Below are 24955 nucleotides of genomic sequence, written 5' to 3'. Positions count from 1 at the left end.
CCTGGTCCCTGGCTCGCCCGGGCTGCACCACCTCCCCCAGGGGCTCAGATTTGCGGGCTTTGTTTCACAAGTAAAATTGGCCATCCCCGTAACCCCCCAGCTCAGCCCTTTGTCTCTAGGACATTGGTAGCGCTCCTTCTGGACCCCAGAGAAAACAAAGTTTCAAACTTGTAAGGAGAGAAGGGATGAGTAGGTGGGCGCTAGGGAAAGGGGAGCTGTCTAAGTGTAGGCACGCCTGTGCGGAGTGAGCGCGCACTCAAATCCACCCTTAAGAGGGTTGACAGCCAAAATTTGCACATACATATCTTGTGACTGTGTCAATACTAGTTAAGAGGACCTTTCTCGTCGCGCGGAAAAGATTAAATGTTGGCAGTAGGGTGGCAGAAATGGATTAGTGCAAACTTTAAAGACACATTGGCAAATAATTTGAAGACCACACAACATTCAGTAGGTTTGGCATAGAGAAGCACGCTTGTGATATTTACATTGAAATTGTGCAGCATCAGTTCTCTTTCTCTTCTAAAAGCTAGCCTCCCCACCCCCACCCCCAAAAAGGAAGGAGGCTATTCTTGGAAACCAAATAGTGTGAGCTGTGGCTTGTGTATCAGCTAATTTAAAGTCAATGCAAAACCAAATTGAAGCAAACAAGCTTTTTTCTGATGTCAACTCTTCAAAGAATGCATTTTGCACGTGGCTGGTAACCTGGATGCATTTAGTGTTTGTTTCCTCTTAAGTTCATACCATGTATTTTCCTATTAACCTTTTAAATATTGAAAGTCTAACGTGATTACAGAGTTTTGGCAACATTTTCTCCTTCTTCTTTATGGATAATGTTCTTTTCTGGTCCTTATAAACTAATGCTACTGACAGTCTTCCAGGATTATTCTACCTGTAGCTACATTCGAAGTTACCACTGAAGGTTTAAATAGAAACAACCACATTTATCAGTCATTTGGGGTTTACGCACTTCAGAACAAGTTATTTGTATTCAGAGAATACTCAAAAATTCCTTACAAGTGGTGGGTTTTTAACCCTGGATAGAGGTCACAGGAAGTGCCCTCTTCTCCTTGCCTGTTCCCAGCTACTTGAGTTTGCAATGTTAACAGCCAGACTAGAAATTTCTGTATTCCTGTGTTAAATTCCAAATCCCAGAGCAGTGGATATGTTTATAATCTCTTCCCAAAGTTGGTGACGACGGTAGCTTTAACTTCTCTAGTCTTATTTGTTAGAAATGTGTTTCCTTGCGTGGTACACACGTGTGGGTGCATTAATCCGTTTGTCTCAAAGCTGTTTACAGATAACAATGTTAGTGCTCCAGCTGTCCCGCCTTCACACCTAGTTCACACCCACACGTCTGAGCAGGAGCCAGCATGCTAAGATCCTGATGGCACGGGACGCATCTTGCTGTAGTTTCTGTTGATTAGGTGTAGCTCACGTTTCTCAGTCATATAGTGGGTTAGCTTATTTACTAGAGCAGTTGGTTGGCACCTCACCGGGCCAGCAGCCTGAGACTCTGCGCGCCCAGACTCTCTGGTCGCAGCTCTTGATGTTACACAAGCAGCAGTGCCCAGCTGAGCGGAGCTGAGCAGCGTTTTCCGGTGGGAACTGTTGTGTCATAAGAGGCTCTCCAGCCCCACTTCCTTTTTGTTTTTGTTTTGTTTTTGTTTTTGGTTTTTTTTTTTTTTTTTTTTTTTTTTTTTTGGAGATAGGTTCTCTATGTTGACCTGACTGTCCTGGAACTCATCATTCATTCCAGCTGACCTCAAATCCACAGAGATTCTCCTGCCTCTGCCCATGGGGTGCTGAGATTAAAGGGTCCGTGTCCAGCTTGGGTTCCTACTTCTATGTCCTGTTTTTTGTACCTCCCCCTAACCAACTTCATCATTTGCCCTCCAGATCCATAGCATCTTATCAGCTCAGGTCTAAGCAGAGAGAGGGTGAGCTATAGGTTATTCACATTATACAACAGTGTATAAGGTGTACTCAAACCTGAAGTGGGGAGCACTTAACTCCTCTCACTTAAGATAAAGCATGGTTTTTACATTAGAGCATTTCTACTCTTTGGGAGACCAGTTCCTTAACTAGCCAGTTGCTATAGGAAGTATTCAGTAATTCCATCTTCTGCTCACTGTATGCCAGTTATCTGCTTTACATATGACATAGAAGAGTTTTGGGGGGGGGCGGTATTTAAAGTGCCACAGTGCAGTTAGCATAACTGAAATGCTATGGCTTGATAACTCACCCATGACCAATTACTGATAAAGAGGATTTTTAAGATCTCTGAATCCATATAGCCTCTTCTACATAGGTCTACCTTTCAACTAATAATACATTTCTTCTACCAACTAACTATCAAGTATTATCATTTTAATATGCCACTCAGTATTAAACGTATTCAGATACTTCACTTTGCTGTGCTATATCTTCAAAGTCTGGTACGACTAAACATTACACAAGTGCTTGGTGCCATGGGTACCATAGTAGACTTCATAGCTTTTACATGTATGTGGTTTAGGGAAATTCTTGCTTATTTTATAGGCCTGAGTTTCCTTTTTTGTGAAAGGGAAAATAGCAACCTTTCACAGGGAAATTCCCCGTGTCTTGAGGGCAACACGCGGCCATGTGTGCTATGGTGCCCATGTGGTCCTTGATGCGCAGAGACGGCAGAAATCCTTTCTGCCACTCCAGGTGTGCCCCTCTGACCTCCGTTGCAGCTTTAGAGGAAATAATCCGTATTTGTAATCGCGGTTTGAAATTCCTTGCCTGTTACCAACAGTGATATGGAAGAACAGTGTGAATTAGTCCTAGGAAAATAGTTTGTTGGTTTTGTCAAATAACTTCCCTTATGGCGAGATCTTACAGGGGAGGCATGGAGAGGAACATGTAACACGCGTGGCAACAGGAATGGAGCTTTTCACTGGATTGATATGGCCTAGAATGCTCCATTTTTAAAAATATTAAAATGGACCCTTATCTCTTTTTGAGTTAGGTATGTGTACATACATGTGTACTTGTGTGTGCATTCATGCAGAGGCCAAAGGTTGGCATATCTTACTCATTTGCTCTGAGCCTCATATTTTAAGAGCATTTTCATTATTATGTCTGTGTGTGGAGGCCATGACACATGTACTGTGAAGGTCAGAGGGCAGTTTGACCGACCCCACCCTGTTTTGGGTTCCGGCAGGCAGACTTCTGTGGCAGGCACCTGTGCCCACCGAGCCATTGCCTTAGTCACCAGTCTCTTGTGAAGAGACACCAAGACAGAGGCAGCTATAAAAGAAAGCATTTAACTGGGGACTAGCTTACTGCTTCAGACACTTACCCATTATCCTCACAGTGGGGAGCATGGTGACAGGCAGGCACTAGAGAAGAGGCGAGCTACAGCCTTCTCCACAGGCAGAGAGAGGCAGCCGGGACCTGGCATGGGCTTTGAAAAGCTCAAAGCCCTGTGACACACTTCCTCCAACAAGGCCACACCTCCTAATCCTTCTGATCCTTTCCAACAGAGCCACTCCCTGGTGACTAAACATTCAAATCTGTGAGCCTATAGAGCCCTTCAAACCACCACACCATCTACCTCTTTGTTAAAAAGATGGATTTATTTTTGTTTTATGTGTGTGAATGTTTGCCTCCAAATATACATGTGTACCGCACACACATACCATGGAGGTGAGAAGAGGGTAAGAGGCCTCCAGGGAACTGTAGTCACATCACAGTACGTTGCCAGGTTGGTGCTGGGACCCAAACCCAGTTCTTCTGTAAGTGCTCTTAACTGCTGACCCCTTTCGAGCCGAGCCTGCTACCTTTTGAGATAGTCTCTTACCGAACCTGGATCTTGATGACTTGGTGGGACAGCCAGCCCCGGGGAGGGAAGCCTCCCATTTCTGCCTTCTCAGAGCCTGGTTTCCAGGTGTGTGCTGCTGCGCCCTTTACTTAGGCTCTAGGTTCTGAGCTCAGGTCGTGATGCATAGGTGGCAAGTACGTCTCCACTCCTCCCCCTGCCTCCCTCTTCCTCTCCTTCTCTCTCCCTCTCCCTTTTCCTCTCCCTCCCTCTCTCTCTCTCTCTCTCTCTCTCTCTCTCTCTCTCTCTCTCATACACATTCATGCATACACAAACACAAGACTTCAAAGTCAAGTGACAATCTCAAAATGTCCTTTGTATGCCACTTTCTTCTTTTCCTCCTCCTCTTCCTCCCCCTCTTCCTCCTCTGCTTCCTTTTCCTCCTCCTCCTCTTCCTCCTCTCTTCCTTTTCCTCTCTTTACTTGAGTTTGGATCACACAGGAAAAGAATGATAAGCGCTTATATTTTAATAAAATAAGAATTTGTACTGATTTCATAGTTTTGCCTTCTTACCTGTAAGTGGTGGTTAGTGGTGGTCCTGAAGTATCTTGGAACCTACTGTTCTAGGATAAAGCTTGTCGACTTTGAGCATGACCTTTAAGTGTGTGTGTGCTTGGGTTCCCCGCTGGCCACAGATGCACTTCCCCACCAACATCCCTGCTTTCTTTTACTTAACACACACACACACACACACACACACACACACACACACACACACACGCTTCTCCTGCCTTGGAACCTGTTGTCTTTCTGTAGAATTAATTTTTACTTGTTCCTTCACCCCGGCTTGAAAGGGTTCCCCAGCTTAGAAAAGCCCCCTTTCTCTTACCAAACTGAACGAATTCCCTTAACTCAGCTCACACCTGGCTCCCACTGAGCCACACAACTGCCTGAGGCAGGCGCTGGCTCCTCCCCTTCTTGCTGTAGTGCAGTTACACAGGTTTTGCTGGGATGGTTTGCAATAATTCCCACTGAGCTCTCCGCCCAGGTGGCTAGCCTGAGACCAACAGCCCACAGAAACAACCACAACAACATAGCAACAGAGTAATAATGTTCAGAGAGGAAAGCACTTCCTCAGTTTCCCCAGGCATTTTATTGTTTCAAGTTGACTTTGCAGATGGAGGAGATGCTTTCTGCAAGAGTGCTTCCAGTCAGGCCGGTGAGGAAGAGGTCAGAGGTCAGGTGAACAGTAAAGTCAGAGAGGATGTCCTCTGACTGGAGGAAATGGCTTGGGGAGTGCACAGGGTAAATTCTGAGTGTTAAAGAGACCAGCACGACTAAGCAGAGACCTGGGGGGCTGAGGGAAGGTAACAGATTTTAAAACTTAAAGACAGAAGGTTAGTTAGACCTATTATAGAAATAGCAACGGAGATGAGATGAGAGATGGCTTAATGGTGATGGAGACTTTTATGACAGGAAGGCAGCCCTGAGCAGTGTAACTTAGTATCTGTATGATATGTAAAGACTGTGAGTTGTCAGTCCTGAGCAGTGTAACTTAGTATCTGTATGATATATAAAGACTGTGAGCTGTCAGCCCTGAGCAGTGTAACCTAGTATCTGTATGATATGTAAAGACTGTGAGCTGTCAATCCTGAGCAGTGTAACTTAGTATCTGTATGATATGTAAAGACTGTGAGCTGTCAGTCCTGAGCAGTGTAACTTAGTATCTGTATGATATGTAAAGACTGTGAGCTGTCAGCCCTGAGCAGTGTAACTTAGTATCTGTATGATATGTAAAGACTGTGAGCTGTCAGTCCTGAGCAGTGTAACTTAGTATCTGTATGATATGTAAAGACTGTGAGCTGTCAGTCCTGAGCAGTGTAACTTAGTATCTGTATGATATGTAAAGACTGTGAGCTGTCAGTCCTGAGCAGTGTAACTTAGTATCTGTATGATATGTAAAGACTGTGAGCTGTCAATCCTGAGCAGTGTAACTTAGTATCTGTATGATATGTAAAGACTGTGAGCTGGCAGTCCTGAGCAGTGTAACTTAGTATCTGTATGATATGTAAAGACTGTGAGCTGTCAGTCCTGAGCAGTGTAACTTAGTATCTGTATGATATGTAAAGACTGTGAGCTGGCAGTCCTGAGCAGTGTAACTTAGTGTCTGTATGATATGTAAAGACTGTGAGCTGTCAATCCTGAGCAGTGTAACTTAGTATCTGTATGATATGTAAAGACTGTGAGCTGTCAGCCCTGAGCAGTGTAACTTAGTATCTGTATGATATGTAAAGACTGTGAGCTGTCAGCCCTGAGCAGTGTAACTTAGTATCTGTATGATATGTAAAGACTGTGAGCTGTCAGCCTGAGCAGTGTAACTTAGTATCTGTATGATATGTAAAGACTGTGAGCTGTCAGTCCTGAGCAGTGTAACTTAGTATCTGTATGATATGTAAAGACTGTGAGCTGGCAGTCCTGAGCAGTGTAACTTAGTATCTGTATGATATGTAAAGACTGTGAGCTGTCAGTCCTGAGCAGTGTAACTTAGTATCTGTATGATATGTAAAGACTGTGAGCTGTCAATCCTGAGCAGTGTAACTTAGTATCTGTATGATATGTAAAGACTGTGAGCTGTCAGTCCTGAGCAGTGTAACTTAGTATCTGTATGATATGTAAAGACTGTGAGCTGGCAGTCCTGAGCAGTGTAACTTAGTGTCTGTATGATATGTAAAGACTGTGAGCTGTCAATCCTGAGCAGTGTAACTTAGTATCTGTATGATATGTAAAGACTGTGAGCTGTCAGCCCTGAGCAGTGTAACTTAGTATCTGTATGATATGTAAAGACTGTGAGCTGTCAGCCCTGAGCAGTGTAACTTAGTATCTGTATGATATGTAAAGACTGTGAGCTGTCAGCCTGAGCAGTGTAACTTAGTATCTGTATGATATGTAAAGACTGTGAGCTGTCAGTCCTGAGCAGTGTAACTTAGTATCTGTATGATATGTAAAGACTGTGAGCTGGCAGTCCTGAGCAGTGTAACTTAGTATCTGTATGATATGTAAAGACTGTGAGCTGTCAGTCCTGAGCAGTGTAACTTAGTATCTGTATGATATGTAAAGACTGTGAGCTGTCAATCCTGAGCAGTGTAACTTAGTATCTGTATGATATGTAAAGACTGTGAGCTGTCAATCCTGAGCAGTGTAACTTAGTATCTGTATGATATGTAAAGACTGTGAGCTGTCAGTCCTGAGCAGTGTAACTTAGTATCTGTATGATATGTAAAGACTGTGAGCTGTCAGCCCTGAGCAGTGTAACTTAGTATCTGTATGATATGTAAAGACTGTGAGCTGTCAGTCCTGAGCAGTGTAACTTAGTATCTGTATGATATGTAAAGACTGTGAGCTGTCAATCCTGAGCAGTGTAACTTAGTATCTGTATGATATGTAAAGACTGTGAGCTGTCAGTCCTGAGCAGTGTAACTTAGTATCTGTATGATATGTAAAGACTGTGAGCTGTCAGTCCTGAGCAGTGTAACTTAGTATCTGTATGATATGTAAAGACTGTGAGCTGTCAGTCCTGAGCAGTGTAACTTAGTATCTGTATGATATGTAAAGACTGACCTAGCATGCTGACTAGAGAAAGACAGGAATGGAGTCATCAAGCAGTGGAAGAGGGAAAGTTTGAAGATGGGTGAGTGAGATTAGAGCGCAGTAACAGGAAGCACTGTTTCAGCTCAGATAATAATCATTCAAATAGCTGTATCTGATAATTAGAATATTTGGAAAGGCCTCGAAGGTCAGGTTCTGTATGACTGAGAACTCAGCATCATCCGCAGAGCTCAGACTGAGACCAGTGGACACCTGCTGTGTGGAGCACAAGTGAGTAGATGTGGCTGAGAATAGAACTGAGAAACAAAGACAGATAGTCAAGGGCAGAGCCCAGGAGGCACAGGGCAGACAATGAAGACTGCACACATTGTGCTGAGCTACAAGCCACCAAGCCACTAAGACGGGGACAGGCTGTTCAAGTCTTCTTAGAAGCCAGCGTTGAAGCCAAAGTGAGCGAGGATCGAAAGGTGAAGAGCCTAATGGTTGTGAGTCACTTTTTAAAATTAATGTCTCTGTGTCAGGAAAAGTTGGTGACTAAATCCTGTCAGTCAAACATAGAAGAATTAAACATAGGAACAGATTAATGGGAAATGTTGATCCGCTTCAATACAAAACTCAAGATCAAGAATGGTAAGGGAATAGAATATTAGCATTAAACACCTCAGCAGTATGAGAGAAAGCAGCTGCTACAGATTGAAAGGAGGAGAGAGCACTGGGGCCATATCCCTCATTAGAGGAACTCGGGAGTTACAAATGTAATAGACTTTAAAACAGTTCTGGACAGCTTGCTCTTTGAAATCTCAGTTTTCATTGATCTTTTTTGTCTGGTGTTCCCCATGCACTGGTAGACCATCATGCTCCGACATCCAACTCCTCCCTTCATTATCTTTTATTTTTCTTCTTTTCTTGGATATTTTCTTTATTTATATTTCAAATGTTTTCCCCTTTCCAGGTCTCCCCTTCTGGAACCCCTGATTCCATCCCCCCTTCCCCTGCCTCTATGAGGGTGCTCCCCCTTCCATCCACCCCCATCCTTCCTTCCACCCTGGCGTTCCCCTACACTGGGGCATCAAACACTCTCAGGCCCAAGGGCCTCTCCTCCCACTGATGTCCAACAAGGCCATCTTCTGCTACATATGCGGTCAGAGCCATGGGCCCCTCCATGTGTACTCTTTGGTTAGTGGTCCAGTGCCCAGGAGCTCTGGGGGCATGGGGGAAAGGGGTACTCTGGCCAGTGACACTGCTGCTCCCTCCATGAGGCTGCAACCCCCTTCAGCTCTTTCAGTCCCTTCTCCAACTCCTCCATTGGGGACCTCCAAGTCCAATGGTTGGCTGTGAGTCATTAGTTTTTGCATGTTCCAAATACTTAAGGTGTATTTCCTTAGCAGACCTTTAAGTGTCTGACACATTTGTTAAGTAGAGATGCTGTATTCCCTCTGTAGGACTCAATGCATTGCATCATAAATGTTGGTTTAAGATGACTTTTGCTGTCTGTGTTCCAAAGGTGGGTGGTTTGTTGGTTGGTTGGTTTTCTCTTTCTTCTTGAGGGGGAAACTTGAATTGTAAAATAACATAATATCACTATTATGATACAATATTTCTCAGCTCTCCTAGGATTGGAATCTTTAAACCTAATTAACATTAAGGAAGATCAGAGGAACTGGTAAAAATGTTTGAAAATAGCCCAGCGGACAGGGGAGCTGGCAGTGTGGCAGTCTTACTTGCTGACATTTATTAGTGGTGCTGACACTTGGGTGATTTAATGGCTATAGGAGCCTCTAGGAGATTACATACGGCATATTAAAGTGAAGGATAGCTCACATTTATACGTATTTCTAAGCAAGGACTGTTGCACAAAACCATGCACATTTATTTGATCTTTGAGATTATTATTATTATTATTATTATTATTATTCACAGCTTTTCTGCAGTCAACGCAGATCCTGCGCCCTAGGGAAGGAAGTGTAAGTCCTTCTAGGGTTCACAGCGGGGTCACGACCCCTCTGTGACTGTGGCTCTCTAGTCTTGTCAGCTTTCTTCTGTGTGTATGTTGTTTTCCAGGCTAGTGGTATAAACAGTTATAAATGCTTTTTAATCTGTTAGGGAAACTATCGGAGTTTGACTGTAAGAACACCAGACTTTACAACAAGACTTAAAACTTACAGATAGGGGAGCTATAAAGGTAACGTCTGGGGAGGAAATACAGGCAGATGCTTGGTATACAGGCCACACCCAGTCCCAGCACCCACTGGAAAGCCGGGTGTGGTGCACACACTTGTCATCCAGGCAGAGACAGATGGGTCACTGGGACTTCCTCACAGCTAACCCAGCTGAGTCCGTACGTTCATTATCTCCACAGTCAGGAGTAATAGCATCTGAGTCACATAGGCACCCAGAATCAGATCTAAGTATTTCCGCAGGCTTTTTCTACATAGCCCTGCTGTCCTGGAGCTCACAGAAATTCACCTTCCTCTTCCTCCCAAGTGCTGAGAATAAAGGTGTGTGCCACCACGCCCCACCTTTTAATGGCATTTTTATAGCATACAGAAATATATAATATTAAAGTATATAAATAAAACACAAACATATTTGTAAAATTTAAAGCAATTGAAAATATCTGAGACCAGTCACTATAATTTTGTATTGGTAGGTGGTGGATCCTAAATTGCTTAGTTTTGTACACTGTCTTTTTTTAACTTTGCACTTTTAAAAGATGGAAACCTCTGTGGAAATGGACGGCTTAATATTCCAACAGTGTCGCCTTTATTAAAGAGGTGCAGCCACTCTAATGTGTAGCTAACAGCCTGAATGTTTGGAATTAATTTCATCAATCCTACATATGCTCCTCCCCTCACCCTTCCCATGTGTGCCCCATTCCTACACACTCAACTTTGTGTCCTTTAAAAAAAAAAAAAAAACAACCTTTCGAAACCAGTCTGTGCTGCCCGAATGTTCTGGGATATGTGGTTTTCCATTGGAGCATAGTTAACTTAGAGGAAACTTTCTCTCCGTCTCCTGGCAGCTAACAGTCAGCAGGAGTTCATGGCTAGGAGTGGGACTTTGGGTCAACCTCCTTGCCTGTGTTTGGGATTTGCTCTGCCTTAGGTTTGCACAGGTCCTGTGCAAGCTGACCTAACGTGTGTGAGTTCAGGGGTGCAGCCACTCCACAGTGTCCAGAGGATAAGCACTGTCCCACTATAGTCTTCCACCACCTCTGGCCCTCACACCTTTCCTACAATGATCCCTGAGCCTTGACAGGGGTTGGGGCATATGGTGGGAGCGGAATATTTATTCGCTTTAAGGCTGACAGTTCTGCAGTATCTTATTCATAGCACCTTGGCCAGTTGTGAGTCTCTGCGCACCATCTACTACACAGCTTCCCAGATGAGCATTGGGAAGTGCATTGATCTGTGGGCACTATACTAAGTCATTAGGAGTAGGTTTAATCTTATATCCATTTAGCAGCATAGCAGCAGATTCTCCTGTAGGTCCTGTAGGTCTATGACCTGTCTCTCTGTGGATTCTCTGCCTGGTAATGGTGCTAGGTATTGGCTCTAGCTCGTGGAGTGGGACTTAAATACAATCCTAAACATCTCAGTGTCTGCTAGTTTTGCAGGAGCGGGTGTGGCTTGTTAGGCAGTCACTGCTGCAGCTCACACGGTTCTCTTCTGGTAGTCTGCATATCACCTTCCAGCATCATGAAAAGTGGCCAATGGGAACGAAGCTTCCAGGCCACGCCAGCTTGATTTTACCATGCTCTGTAGCTCAAGGATGCTGTGTCTCAGCTGTAGGGTCTTACAGCCCAGTTCTAGAGATAAACAAGAACAGTGGCAGTATCTTAATGTTTCCTGGTCTGTGAGACTTCACTAGCCCACGTCTAAAAGGCGGAACTCTCACCCTGCCTTGGGCTTTTCGTTAGCCTCTGGTGTCCAGTGGCACGGTAACCCCATAAACCAGTCTAGTTTTTAATGATCTTCCATTTAAATAGTAGGCTAATAGTGAAAGAGGATGTTTTGAAGTATGTGAGTTAGAGTGGGGTTATGGGCATATTTTATTAAGGTCATGGTTTGGGAAATCCCGTCACATGTTAGCACTGGAGATTTGATGCAGCTAAATACTGAATGTTGGGATTGAACCCCAGCTCACATGTTACTGAATACACGGTTTGAAGTAGACTGTGGCTGGGTAAGCAAGCACACTTGAGTTGTGCGTTCTTACTCATAATGCTGAAGTATTCACTGGACTGCAGAGGTAGACTGTGGGCTTTGGCTTGTGTGCTTTTTATTATTATTATTTTTAGGATACATTTATGATGTAAAGACATGCCAAAATGATATTTTGGGGAGAAATGCAATGATTTAATAACTTTTCTATGTTTAAGACTCTGGAGGTAATGAAAATACCATCTGTTTCCTTCTCTTAGTTCACGAATCACCTTCATGTTTTCTCATCCACTGTCTCCTCTGAGCAGGACAGACACACAGGGCTGATCCTGTGTGTATTTAAAATCCTCTGAGCAGGACAGACACACAGGGCTAATCCTGTGTGTATTTAAACTCCTCTGTGCAGGACAGACACACAGGGCTGAACCACTGTGCATTTAAATTCCTCCAAGCAGGACAGACACACAGGGCTGATCCCGTGTGTATTTAAACTCCTCCGAGCAGGACAGACACACAGGGCTGATCCCGTGTGTATTTAAACTCCTCTGAGCAGGACAGACACACAGGACTGATCCTGTGTGTATTTAAACTCCTCCGAGCAGGACAGACACACAGGACTGATCCCGTGTGTATTTAAACTCCTCCGAGCAGGACAGACACACAGGGCTGATCCCGTGTGTATTCAATCTTGCTGTGTGGCTATTGCCCCTTTTCAGTTTCATTCTCTTGCTCATTCATCAGCAAAGTGCTCTCATCACACAGGATTTGGAGACTGCTGTCTTGGATAACTTGACCCCAGGAACACTATCTGGAACTGTCTAATGCTTTGGGACAGTTCTCTCTTTTCTTTTCCTGGTTTTCTATCATGATACCTTACTTAAGAGTGAGAGAGTTGGCACCATGGTTAGAAGGAGAGTTGGTGCTTAGTCTTGCAGTCTTGTCCATCCAGTGAGGAAAGATGCTCCCTGCCTGTTCCAAACCTAAGCAGAGCGAGGGATATTGTGCGGGATGAGCATCTGCACCTAAAGTTTCACCTGAAACTAGAAGTACTCCTCACCTACAGCTTCCTGCACCCCAGCCTCATGGCTCAGTGCAAAAGTCCCACACCTGCTTCACGTGACCACCCGTGCTCAGTCACCACAGGTGCGCTACAGGTGCTGCATACATCGGTCGTGGGGCAGTATGACCAAGATGTGCACGACATCTAAGGGATCTCATGTCCAGACACGGGTTACATCTCCCAGACACTGCAACCCTCCCCAAATCTACAATCCGGAGTGTGTCTGCTCGGCATGTTTCAAATAAGAGGTACCCAGCCTGTAGTCGGTGCTCAGATCTAATCGTGTGATGTCGGAACTGGAACTGTCTGTCCACGCTAGATGTCCTACACCTAGTGGCTGGGACATGAGAGGGTCAGCTGTGCTGGTTCGGGAAACAGGTGAAGACAGACAGAAAGGCCGCGGTTGGTGATGCCATCAAATCACTTAGTGAAGCCACCCAGGAGGAGCACTGCTAGCTCCTGCTTGGCACATTTACTGTGACAGAGTTGCTTCCCATACTTTTTGTCACCTCAGAAGTTAATAATTCAGAGTGAAAATTCTGTATCATATTATTTGACACATATCAATATTTTGTTCTTTACCTGATGTCGTTAAGTGAAATATTAGTGTCTTCCTCTATAATTGGTCATGTATTTTTATTATAGATCTAAATATGCCCATCTTCCAGTGTTCAATGAATGCCTCAGATATCCTATATAATTCTGAAGTCTGATATTTTATTGTGTACAGTGACTGCACCTTTTCATCTCTGTGATAGTAAGGTTGCTGTGGTTAAAACACTGAATTTCAGCTCTTACAGACAATTGAGCTTTCTTTGCATTTTATTTTCCACATCTGCAACATGGGTATGATAAATAACTAAGGAAATAATGAATATGAAATGATTCTTTACATAACCCCAAAATACCAATAAAAAGTTTCAAAGAACATCACAGAAAGGAGGATGAGCCCTAGACCTCAGTGTCTGGGGAACTGTCTGGGCGCACCGTGGAGCTGATGGATATCCACAGCGCCACGGCCTGAGCCCTGCCGCAGTCTCTCAGGCTGGTAATGGGACTTCCACTGTAGGCCTTCCGTGCTTCGAGTTCTGGGTCTTTGCCTGCCCCCTGCAAACCTTGTCTGCTGACAAGGACTTCTTACCTGAGAAGAAATTGTGGTGGTCTTCACTAGGTGGGTTTTAATTATAAAAGCGATATTTAAAAATAGCTAGCATAGAATATCAGTATTTGCTAAATAACATTTTTCTCCTTGAGAAATTGGAGATGATAGTAGATCTTTTCATGAATGCCAAAAGCTCTGTGTGGGTAAAGATAACTTTAACACTTCATAGCTGGCTATATATAGTAAAGCGTTGACAGATTTTTCTTAATAAACCAATTCCAGAAAAAAGTTTTATCTGACTTTGTATAAAAACCATCACTGTCAACATCAAATAATGGCTTAAGCCAGCTCATTTGCATAGCATTGCCCTGGGCATTATGCAGAATAAATACAGGGCACTATCTTTAGCTGATGTGCCAAAATGTACTGTCAGTGAATATATATTTGACAGTTCTAACTCATACAGAAGTACAGCCATTAAAACACTTGATTTTTAAGTTTCAAAATATCTTCTGTCAGAAACACTGCTTTTATCAGGCTACCTTTCTTGGTGAATTTTTTTGCTCATTCTAACTTATTAAAGGTCAAAACAAATGTCTGTAGAAGTGATAATTATACATTTACATTGGTAAATGCTTTAGTCCATAGGAGCTGCTATAACAAAATATCCCAGCCTGGGTGACTTATAAATAATAGAAATATGTTGCCCACACTTCTGGAGGCTAGAAAATCAAAAACCAAGGTGCCAGAAGATTCAGTGTCTGGTGAGGGCCTGTTATTGATGCCTCCTCTTGACACATCTTTATGAAACTGGAACAGAAAAATTGAATGTGCCTCAAGCCTTCTCTAATGTTGCTAACATCGCCTCTCCTGGGGACAGCCACACCCACGATGCCCCTCACTCCTTCATTCTCACAGCGGTGTGTGTGTGTGTGTGTGTGTGTGTGTGTGTGTGTGTGTGTGTGAAGTTAGGCTCAACATTTGAAGCTATGCTTTTATCTCCCTAACCAAGATAAAATGTCCTCCTCCTCCTAGTGACTCCTGTTCTCTCACCATCCACTTTTCCGGCTTTGGGAACCTACAGTCTAAGCCAGCTTAAGCCAGCAGTAAGCCTGGTTGTTAAGACCTTAGTTACATATATGCATACCTGAAGGCTAGCTAGAGTCACATGTATATATACATGAGAACTCATAGAACATTAACTGGCAAAGGACGTACATGCATGAAAGTTAGCTAGGAAGAGACTGAGACTTCATGTTTGTAGTTTTGCTTTGTTTTTAGGAGCAAGGACTGAGAATTCTCAGTGACTTTGATTCAGCCTTTGCATAGTAGCGTTGATATGGAAGGTGTAGTTCTGGTAGTCTGGCACTGACCAGAGTTGGCGTTCTTTTGGGGGGGGGGGGGATGCAGCGCTGAGCTCCTGCTGGAGGGCTGTGCTAGGGGAGCCTGCAGCAGGACTCCTGGCCTGGGCAGGGTGTGGTGCCGTGCTATCCACTAGCAACAGCAGCCAGGGTGTTGGTGTCCCCACCTCTGTCTGATGGATGAGTACCTCAGTAGTGACAGGCTGACTGTTTATTTCTGAGGCTACCCAAGCTCACCATCTGGTGAAAGGCATGACTGAGGCAGGACATCCTTCCTTCACAGGCCACGGCTTCCAACAGACCCTTTGAATAGCACAACTGCGTGGACCTCTTCCCTTCCCCACAGGCGGCCACATCTCTGTTTCCCGCATCCTTGAGGCTTATGCCTACTGTGCTGCACCTTCTTCCTCTCCATCTCAGGAGCGTCCCAGTCTGGTGATAGATTATATGGCTGCTCCCCAGCTGACCTCAGGCTCTGCTCTGAGCATCTGCATGGGTTCAGGCCCGTGCGCTTGCCATGTTAAGTAGACGCGGCCAGCCTCCTCACTGTGTATGTTCACTAATCCTCATGAGCTAGAGATTTGTTCAGTTTCAGAAGGACGTTTTGGTTTTGACCAGATCAAGTGGACTAGATTAAAGATGGCTACAGCCTCACTGATAGGATTTCCACTGAGAAAGAATATTTATTCTTTTTCTTTTGAGTCTGGGCTGAGCATTAGAGTATACAGATGTGATGCTCAGCCAGTTAGGGACCTACTATAAACGGTCTAACCACTTCACCTTGGCTCCTTGACCCTCTGAGCTACATTTAAGCCATGTAGGGAACCCATTGTTTCTTCTGGGAACTACTGTGGAGACCCTGCAGCGACATGGAAGGGGGCTCTGCTTCCACAGTTCTTACCAGTGTGACTGTCCCACCCACCCTAGCTGAACACCTCTGAACGATCCTGTTTAATGTTATGTCAGACAAGAAACCCAAATCATGATCAACAATGTGAAATCTAGTAAATTGGTTATGTGAAACCATGAAGTTTAGGGCAGGATTTGGCTTTTGGCTCTGCTTATTTGTTTTCCTTTTTAAATGTTTAAAAACATATTTAAATGTTAATGTAACATTAATTTAAAAACAATGATCCCTTTAGAAATGTTGACTGAAGATGAATAAGTGATACAGGAATGAATGAACAGATCTGAACTCTTTAAAGATGGCCCCACCCCCTGCCATCTGTTCTGGGAATTTACCTAGTATTATTTGGTTGCCCAGGCAGGACGATAATTTGAAGATTATATTTATTCTTACTAAGATTATAACATTTTAAAGAGTGGAGAGATGGGGGCAGTTACTGCTTTTACAGGGGACCTAAGTTCAGTTCCCAGCACTCACATTAGGCAGCCCACAACTGCCTTAAATCCAGATCCAAGAGATCTGAAACTGAACTGTTTTCTGGCCTCTCTGTGTACCTGTGTTCACATGTGCATAACCTCCACATAGGCACTGGCTGCTCTTCCAAAGGACCCGGGTTCAAGTCCCAGCACCCAGGTGGCAGTTTGCAACTAATTCCAGTCCAGGGGATCTGACATGGAAGCAGATTACCAATGTGAATAAAACATATTTTTAATTTTTTTAAAAGGGACATAGAGCACATTAAAGCTGAGTATCGGAAGGAACATCTGTGTGTGTGTGTGTGTGTGTGTGTGTGTGTGTGTGTAAATCATCACGTTGGCTTTCTTGCCATCCAGTGTACCTCTTGTGTCTGCTGTCCATGAACACATCTGGTATCCACCATTAACTTACGTTAACAAGAGAGCTTCTTCTATGTATTTGCTGTCATTCTGGTCCCACCCCTGACATCTAGCACCTTGGAAAATAGGAGGGAAAACTGTGTGTGTGTGTGTGTGTGTGTGTGTGTGTGTGTGTGTGTGTGTGTGTGTAAAAAACAACCAGCAAAAGTTAGTTGAATGTATGAATATAAAAAGTCCCTTTGGGTCATCACATGCTGCATTTTGACCATCCCCCAAATCAATTAAGCAGTCACTGCACAGCACAATAAAGCATGCAGCATTCTAGGGGTGCACACCCAGAAAGACTGTATCCTTACATTGTCCCAGTGACATGTCTGTCCCTTGAAGCAGCATGGACCTCATGAGGAAACTCCGACGTGAGATCCGTCACGTCATCATGTACCCATAAGCATCCGGTGGCGTTCCAGCGGCGGCGGTGCCAGGCAGAGCTGCAGTTCAGACGGTGCCACTGGCCGTGGCTCTCGCACAGTGACCGCTGGTTCATGTCGGGTTGTGACTTTAATGACTGCTAACGCTGCGCAGAGCTGGGGAGTTGCTTCTCTTCTTTGTGTCCCGATGGTCTTACCATGGCATCAGAGACAGGGTTCATTCCCTGTGACAGCAGTGTGTGGTGAGGAAGAGAAGCGTTGATAAGGGAAAACACTTGTTTGTAGAAGATGCTAGACTGTCAGCTTTCATAACTCCTTTTCATGGCAATTGATGACTTTTAGACTAAATAACTAGATTTGGTCATACTTGGGCCAGGCAGAGTAATCCAGAGAGAGGAGAGAAGAGACTTAGCAACAGGGTGGATATGTTTTCATAGCTGTCACTCCAGTTAAGATTCTAGAACTGGCTTGCCAAAAGATGGTTTGAAGGGACCTAAAGAGGAAGATCTAGCATCCCTGTAGTATTTTACAGCATCCATACTTGAGTGGATCATTTGTGTGCATTGTTGAGGACAGAGTCTGGCGTAAACCAAGTTCTCTGCAGATGCTAGTTGTTAGTAACGCTGTCGCGCTCCTAACCGTCGACATTATTATGTGTTAACATTTCTGTTTCACAGGCTGAGAGCCGCCCTGGCTCCAGAAGGGCAGGCAGGCAGCATATCCAAGGGAACAAACAACCTTTGCGGTTGGTCCTCTGAATCCAAACCCACGTCCCTGCCTTGTGCCCTCTGGTTCTAGCCCATGGCCGACCTTGACTGTTAGCCTTTTTAATCCAGGCTCCATGGAGCCGCCAGGCATTGTTGTAGGACAGTCAGGATGGGGAGTGGACCATAGAAGCAGACTTTTAGTTACCATGGAATTGGCGTAAATGATGGAAGAGGAGGTAAGACATAGATGAGGCCAGGTAGAGACTGGAGCTCAGGAGTATTAGAGACGAAGGGGTTTGAGCATACGAAAATAGCAGAGTGCATTTTCTCCCAGCGAGCAATCCCTGCTCAGGCTGCCCCCATAACCGCTGCTCCTCTCAGCCTGCTGTTACAGACCCTCTTCTCCTGTCCCCGTGAGGGTCGAGACCTCCCACCCCGCCATGCCCTCTCAGCCTGCTGTTACAGACCCTCTTCTCCTGTCCCCATGAGGGTCGAGACCTCCCACCCCGCCATGCCCTCTCAGCCTGCTGTTACAGACCCTCTTCTCCTGTCCCCGTGAGGGTCGAGACCTCCCACCCCGCCATGCCCAGGACTGGTCCCTAGCAACTCCCTGAGTATGGTTTTCATGTAGGTGTTGGCTCCACACCGTCAGGTATAAAGGGCCCCACCCCAGCAGTGTGGAAGAGCCAGCCCCTCCCCCCTTCACTTGCTGTTTTCTTTTTTCTCATTGTTCACCGTTACTTTTGCTGCTTCAGATCTAAAGTTCTGTTTTCCTAACCTGAGCAGTCAGTCTCATGAGAGCGGACCCGCCTGCCTAGTGTAGTGTGTATGACTGTTTCCATTTCTGTCGTAACCTTTGTTTTATAGAAATGGGAACAGTTGAAATCTGGCATTTCTGCTTGTTTGATTTCTGGGTGTTTTTGAGGTAAGTTCTTGCTCTAGCCCAGGCTGACTTTGAACTCGTGCTGGTCCTCTTACCTCATCCTCCCCAGGGCTAAGGTTAAAAGCACGAGCTGCCACATCTTGTAGCTGTTTTGCTTTAAATTTTTCTTGGTGGTGGTGGGGGAGGGTGTCTACTGATATATTGAAGTCTTTTCATGAGAATTAAAGTGTTCTCCAGGTAAACGCCCCTTTGCTCATAATTCCCAATGCTTTAGCTCTTTACGGTTTCAAGCATCTTTAAACCCACTTCATTTAGGGGCAACACTAAGAAAATTCTGTATTTCCGACCCAGGGTGCTGAGAAGACATCCGCTCAGGTATAACGAGGCAGCTGCCCACGGTCCCCATTCCAGCAGCTGGCTCAGTCTGGCCAGCGATAGTTGGCCTGCGTTTAACCATAGACCTCAAATCCAACGCTCACTAAAGGGAAATGAGTGTGTTATATTTCAGCTCCAAGTCTGACTCTGGCCAACTGCTGTGTCCTACCTCATTGTGACTCTGTGTGTGTGTCTATGTGTGTCTGTGTCTGAGTGGTGTGTTTGTATATGTGTGTGTGTGTGTGGTAAATCTGTGTGTCTATGTCAGAGTATGCATGTGTGTATGGTGTGTGTGTGTGTGTGTGTCTGAGTGGTGTGTCTTTATATGTGTGTGTGGTACATCTGTGTGTGTCTGAGTTTATATGTGTGTATGGTGTGTATGTGGGTCTGTGTTGTGTGTGTGTGTGTTGCTTTTAGCAGAGTCAACAAGTTTGGTTCCATTTTGCACTCAGTTCTGATGACAAGGCTTGTACTTGAAAATATCTCCTCACAGATACACATTCCTGGCATGACTTATCTTCATTTCTAATGATAAAGGGCTAGATTGAATGCAATCATAGCTACATTTTATAATTTTTTTTTTTTTTTTTTTTTTTTTTTTTTTTTTTGGTGAGACAGGGTTTCTCTGTGTAGCCCTGAATGTCCTAGAACTCACTTTGTAGACCAGGTTGGCCTCGAACTCTGCCTGCCTCTGCCTTCCAAGTGCTGGGATTAAAGGTATGAACCACCACCACCCAGTTTACATTTCCCCCTTTAATGTACATTTTGAAGTACTGCAAAATCTTGGGTCTCCTAAAGATTTGTGGTGCAGTTTGTAGATGTGATTGTGAAGGAAACTTTCAGAACTGTTGTCATTTTTATGTCCAGGGTCATGCTGTTCTCTAATGTTGGCCTTCCTTAGTAGAGGATAGAGATTCACTGGCCTAGCAGTGGAATTTAACATTGATTGGCAGGATTCAGCTAAGTAATAGACCGACTAATCAACCTAATTGTGCATGTTACATTATTGGAACATGATTCCCCATATCCGTGTGTCCTTAGTATGTTCTGAAGTTTGCTCTGTTATCCTGTTTGAATGAGGACTTGTTTAATTATTTTACCAATTTCCTTTTCCATTTTTTACTGAGGTGTGACTTTCCTCCTTAGCTCTAAGATAAGTAGGGGGTTCACAGTCCTCCTGCATGCTGAGATCCCGCCCTTCTCTCTTCATGGACCCTTAGGCTGAGGTATTGGCACTCAGCGTCTCTGGGTTCCTGTGAACTTACATGCATACCACAGAGATTCCTTCCACACCCTGCAGACCACAGAGCCTGTTCTCCTGGCCAGAAGCAGGGTGTTTCTCTCAGTTTTAGCTTTCTACCCTGTGCAGGGTTCTCACAGAATGACTAGATAAAAGACGGGAAGAACTGGAAACCTCCCACTCCCTTTGGCCCCCTTCCTGATTCTTTTAGTTAGAAAAACAGTGGAGTATTTGTTTCCTGTATCTTGTTGCACTTTTCCTGGGCTTTTGTTACCTTGGCCTTGCACATGTGCTGGGGTGGCTTTTTAATGCATTGAGAATGCCTGTGAGTTTCCGGGAGTGTACCATGTCAACCCTTGGAATTTCTGTGAGCAAAGCTGATGTTTACATAGGTTGCATGGAGCCTCCGACAGCTCTAAACATACTCTTGGTGCCATCTTGTTTATGTTTCATTACACTTCTTACCGTACAAGTTCAGTGAGCACTCAGGCCCTGGAGAGAGCCAAGGCGGAAAGAGTGACAGAGAGAAAGCCATTAGAGTGATGGGCATGACCTAGGCAGCTGAGAACAAATGAGCTTAGAGGAGTGTGCAGCCTTGCTTAGCCCCGCCCTCCACTCCCCCCAACAGTTGCTTAGCCCCGCCCTCCCCTAGCACAATGCTGGAAGTGCCAGGCCTGGCCATGGCCTTGTTCTTAACACTCAGCAAGATGAGTGCTGGTATAAATTCCTGCCGGCCACTGGAAATTGTGTGTGCTGCCACACAGCAGTTTGATGAACAAATCTAATCAATGGGTTTTGCTAGTTCAAAGGCTTTAAGAAAAGAAGAGAAGAGAAGAAAAGAAAACATACATAAGAGTTTTTTAAATATACATTTTATATACCTTTTGGTACAGAAGTCACACTTATAAAGGCATTCATCAGATTGCTGGTTATATTTGCCAAAAAGTGGCACTAATGATAATAAGAGTAAATTATGATACAGTTTTAGGAGGTACTTACATCGCTTCTCAGCCTTTTGGCTAAGATCGAGTGTAGGAGGTACATACATACATGTGATATATGTGGATATGTGCATATCATAACTATGCATCAGCCTGTAAAATGTAACACTGTTTGGCCATCATATGTTGTCATTTGTTGAAATAGATAATTCCATAATATTAAGCAAAAGCAAACTACTAAATGGTTTGATCTCTTTGTATGAAAATGCATGCTTCTGTCAATATATGTGAGTAGAAGACTGAAATTTTATATACCAAAATAGTTACGGTGCTCATTCTCACAAGTGAGATTAGAGTCTCAGTCCCTCTCCCTCTCCCTCTCCCTCTTCCCCTCCCCTTCCCCTTTCTTCTCTCTCTCCCCCTCCCCCTTCCCTTTCCTCCCTCTCCCCCTCCTCTTTTCTCCCTCCCCCTCCCCCTCCTCTTTTCTCCCTGTCCCCCTTCCCCTTTACTCCCTCTCCCCTCTTCCTCTTTTCTTCTCCCCCTCCTTCTCTCCTTCTTTCCCCACTTCTCTCCCTCTCCCCACTCCCCCTCCCTCCCGGTCCCTCCCTTCTTCCTATTTAAGTTTTGGTGGGAATTATTTTGGTTTTTGTTTGTTTAAATATTGATGCATTGTTTGATTTGAGCAAAGAATTGAGGAAGAAAATCTGTTTCCATTTTTTAAAAAAGAAAGGCTCCTTCCCCTCAAGACAGGAGTTAAGACCTGTGAAGGACAAATGCAGACATCACAGGTCTGCACATAGCAAACTTTTAAACTCTGAACTCTTAGCACTGATATTTAACCAGCCGACAAAAGGACGTAGCCAGCTGCCAGTAGTGTGAGTTCTGTGTCATGGGACGTGTTCAGGACACTGTAGAAACATCTGGCAAGGGTGGCCACAGAGTGGTTGACACGTTTGAGTACTTGCTATTTGCCACAGGCTCTCTTAGGAGAGGAGATTTTAACACTGGGAGAAAGCTGAGCAAGGGAACTAAGAAAGCCTTCCTGGTTCTCTTACAACTCAGAGAATTTTATTCCAACCAGCTTACGGACAAGAAGTGCCTGACAAAAACCTCGGTGAGACATGCCTCCTCTCAAAGTGCTACAGGATAATACCCTCAAAAGGAGATTAGTGGGACTAATTGCCCAGACCGTGCTACTCTTCACCCTGATGAGTGCATGAAGACAAGGGAGCCTTGACTTCAGCCTGCTACACGTGAAGCCATAGATGGTAGGCGGAGGCCTGCGGTGCCGCCATGTGGAATCAGCGTCACTGATGAGCCAGCTGCTGGTTCCTCATATGTCTGAAGCTCAGAGTCCATGTATTATGTATGTATAGCTACATGGGATCCCACAGATTCAGACTCAGTAGCTCTGGAGCAGGGCCCAGGAGCCAGTACCTACACTCTCAAGTTGTTTTAACGACCAGCCAAGCTTAGACATTTCCTAGAATAAAGTGTACATAAACACACCTTTTGGGACACCTGTGAAGCAACAACAGCCTATTGATGAGCAGTCAGTGCTTCCAAGCCATTGATACTCACAGAGCGACTGTATGGAGAAGCCCATCTGCGCTCGGATGCGTTGTGCAATCCACTAAGCACAGCTGCTTCAAAGCACTAGCTTTAGTTATACATTATATAATATATACATTATATACATACATATGTTATATAACCATGCTCATGAATATAACAAAAGCATCTAACTTGATGTTAGTAAGACAAATGACTCCCACAGTCTACAAACTAACCAGCCACCTTCTGATCCCGTCTATTGTGTCCCCTTCACGACACAGCTTAACCGCAGTTCCTAAGTAGAGTAGTTTTGGAATTTGGCATTCTCATCTTCTTCCCGAACGGTGTCCTTTGAAAAAGAACTGAGGAAAATCCACGGGGCTGTGATGAGAATCAAACGTGAGAGTATTTGCTGTCCCCTATTCACAGTGTTCAGCCCTCCTAAACAACACCAGCTGCTGTAGGTGCCGTGTCTGATGAGTAACTCCCGGCACCCCGCCCCGCCCCAGTTCTGTTCCTCAGTGAAGTGTGTGACCTGCATTGTGAGGCTGAGCAGGGATGGGAGGGGTTGCACAGGTGGATCCCGCAAGCCACTTGCTATTCAGTGACCCCGGCAGGTACTTCCTTCAAGCTCTTGACACCTAGTTAGTATCTTGCTCAGGAGTTACCCCTTCCTCTAACGTTGTATGGAACCTCCCCAGTGAAGCCTGTGACATCCTTCCTAGGATGGCACCTGTGCCCCCAGCATGCTGTCTGGCCTGCCTCTTCTGTCTCTAATAAACCTTAACTTACCTTTATTACTAATGCCCATTTCCTCTGCTGGGCTATAGTCAGCATGAGGGCGGATGTCTTTGTTGTTTCTTGTGCATCCTAAGTGGGCATAGCAGTATGTAGGATGTAGTAGGCACTCAGAAAATAAATATGTCGATGGACGACAAAGTCTGTGATCTAAAGTTCTATTGCCTACCTCCCACTCTTCTGCCAGTACCACACCGTGGGCCTTTGCTCTGCACAGCCCACGGGACCAACCGAGTGAAAGCATCCCACACGCTGTGTGCAGAAGTACTGCTCCTCAGCTCCTGGTGCATCCTTCCTACTGCGGCGAGTCAGAATGCACTGGCAGTAGCTGCTGCACACTCTGGTCCCTCAGGATTGACTCCCGCTCGTGTGCACTCTGAGATCTCTCCTAAAGATCAGCCCGCTGTATGTTCTTACAGTGGTGCCAAACACTCAGACATTAGGTATTGATTGTGGGTTGGACCACCATGCCTGACATGATTTTTAAGCAGGTTTCAGAGTGCTTTAGATGTAATCCAACAAACAGGCACTTGAAAGACTGTAGCATATTAGTCCCCGACACTAGCTAAGTTGTTTCTGAGGCTGGTTTGGGAGTTGTGTTGCCACGGCAGTACACAGAGCCGCGTGCTGTGTGCTCTCAGCACAGGGCTTCCCTGTCTTCTCGTCCGAGTCCTGAGAGATCCAGGTTCCTCCAGGTCTTACCTTCCCGGGTGGGACTCTTTCAGTCATCCCAGCCACTCCCGCGGGTGTTAGCCTCTTCTGTAAGGCCAGGGTCCTGAGATGGCCTCTCTGCTTGTCCTGTCAGGCAGTGCGGGGCTGCTTCCCGCTTTTGCTTTGGCTCCCTCTCTCTCCTAGTTCCACCTCACAGCCCTGGTCCCTTGGCAGGCACGACTTGTTTCTCTTCAGCAGATCTCTCCATCTCTTGATGATTTCTGATTTCCTAACCCTCTGTCTTTTGGCAAGCTGTGGCCTTACATAAGTGCCGTGGCAGGAGGGGGTGGACCCGGCCCCGTCCTGTGCTGTCTGATCTGGACTCCTGTATTGTCTCCTCTGGCTTCGACAGCATCTTTGTGCATTAAGTGAGAGCAGGTACCCAAGCTCCATTTTACCAGCTGAGGTGAGACACAGATATCAGGAAATGCTGTGCTCAGCCCTGCAGCCTCTCCTGGGCAGGGGTGAGAGCCAAGCCTCCATCCACACCATAGTTTATAGT

At 45.2% G+C, this 24955-nt stretch overlaps 1 protein-coding gene across 1 annotated transcript in view; it reads left to right on the top strand.

Moving 5' to 3' along the window:
* Rap2a (RAP2A, member of RAS oncogene family) overlaps positions 1-24955 on the top strand; it is a 31084-nt gene that overhangs the window by 687 nt on the left and 5442 nt on the right. The gene's annotated exons all lie outside the window — the stretch shown is intronic.

The sequence above is a fragment of the Apodemus sylvaticus genome, chromosome 8 (genome assembly GCF_947179515.1).
Source record: "Apodemus sylvaticus chromosome 8, mApoSyl1.1, whole genome shotgun sequence".
Classification (NCBI taxonomy): domain Eukaryota; kingdom Metazoa; phylum Chordata; class Mammalia; order Rodentia; family Muridae; genus Apodemus; species Apodemus sylvaticus.
This window is presented reverse-complemented; position numbering and strand designations above follow the sequence as displayed.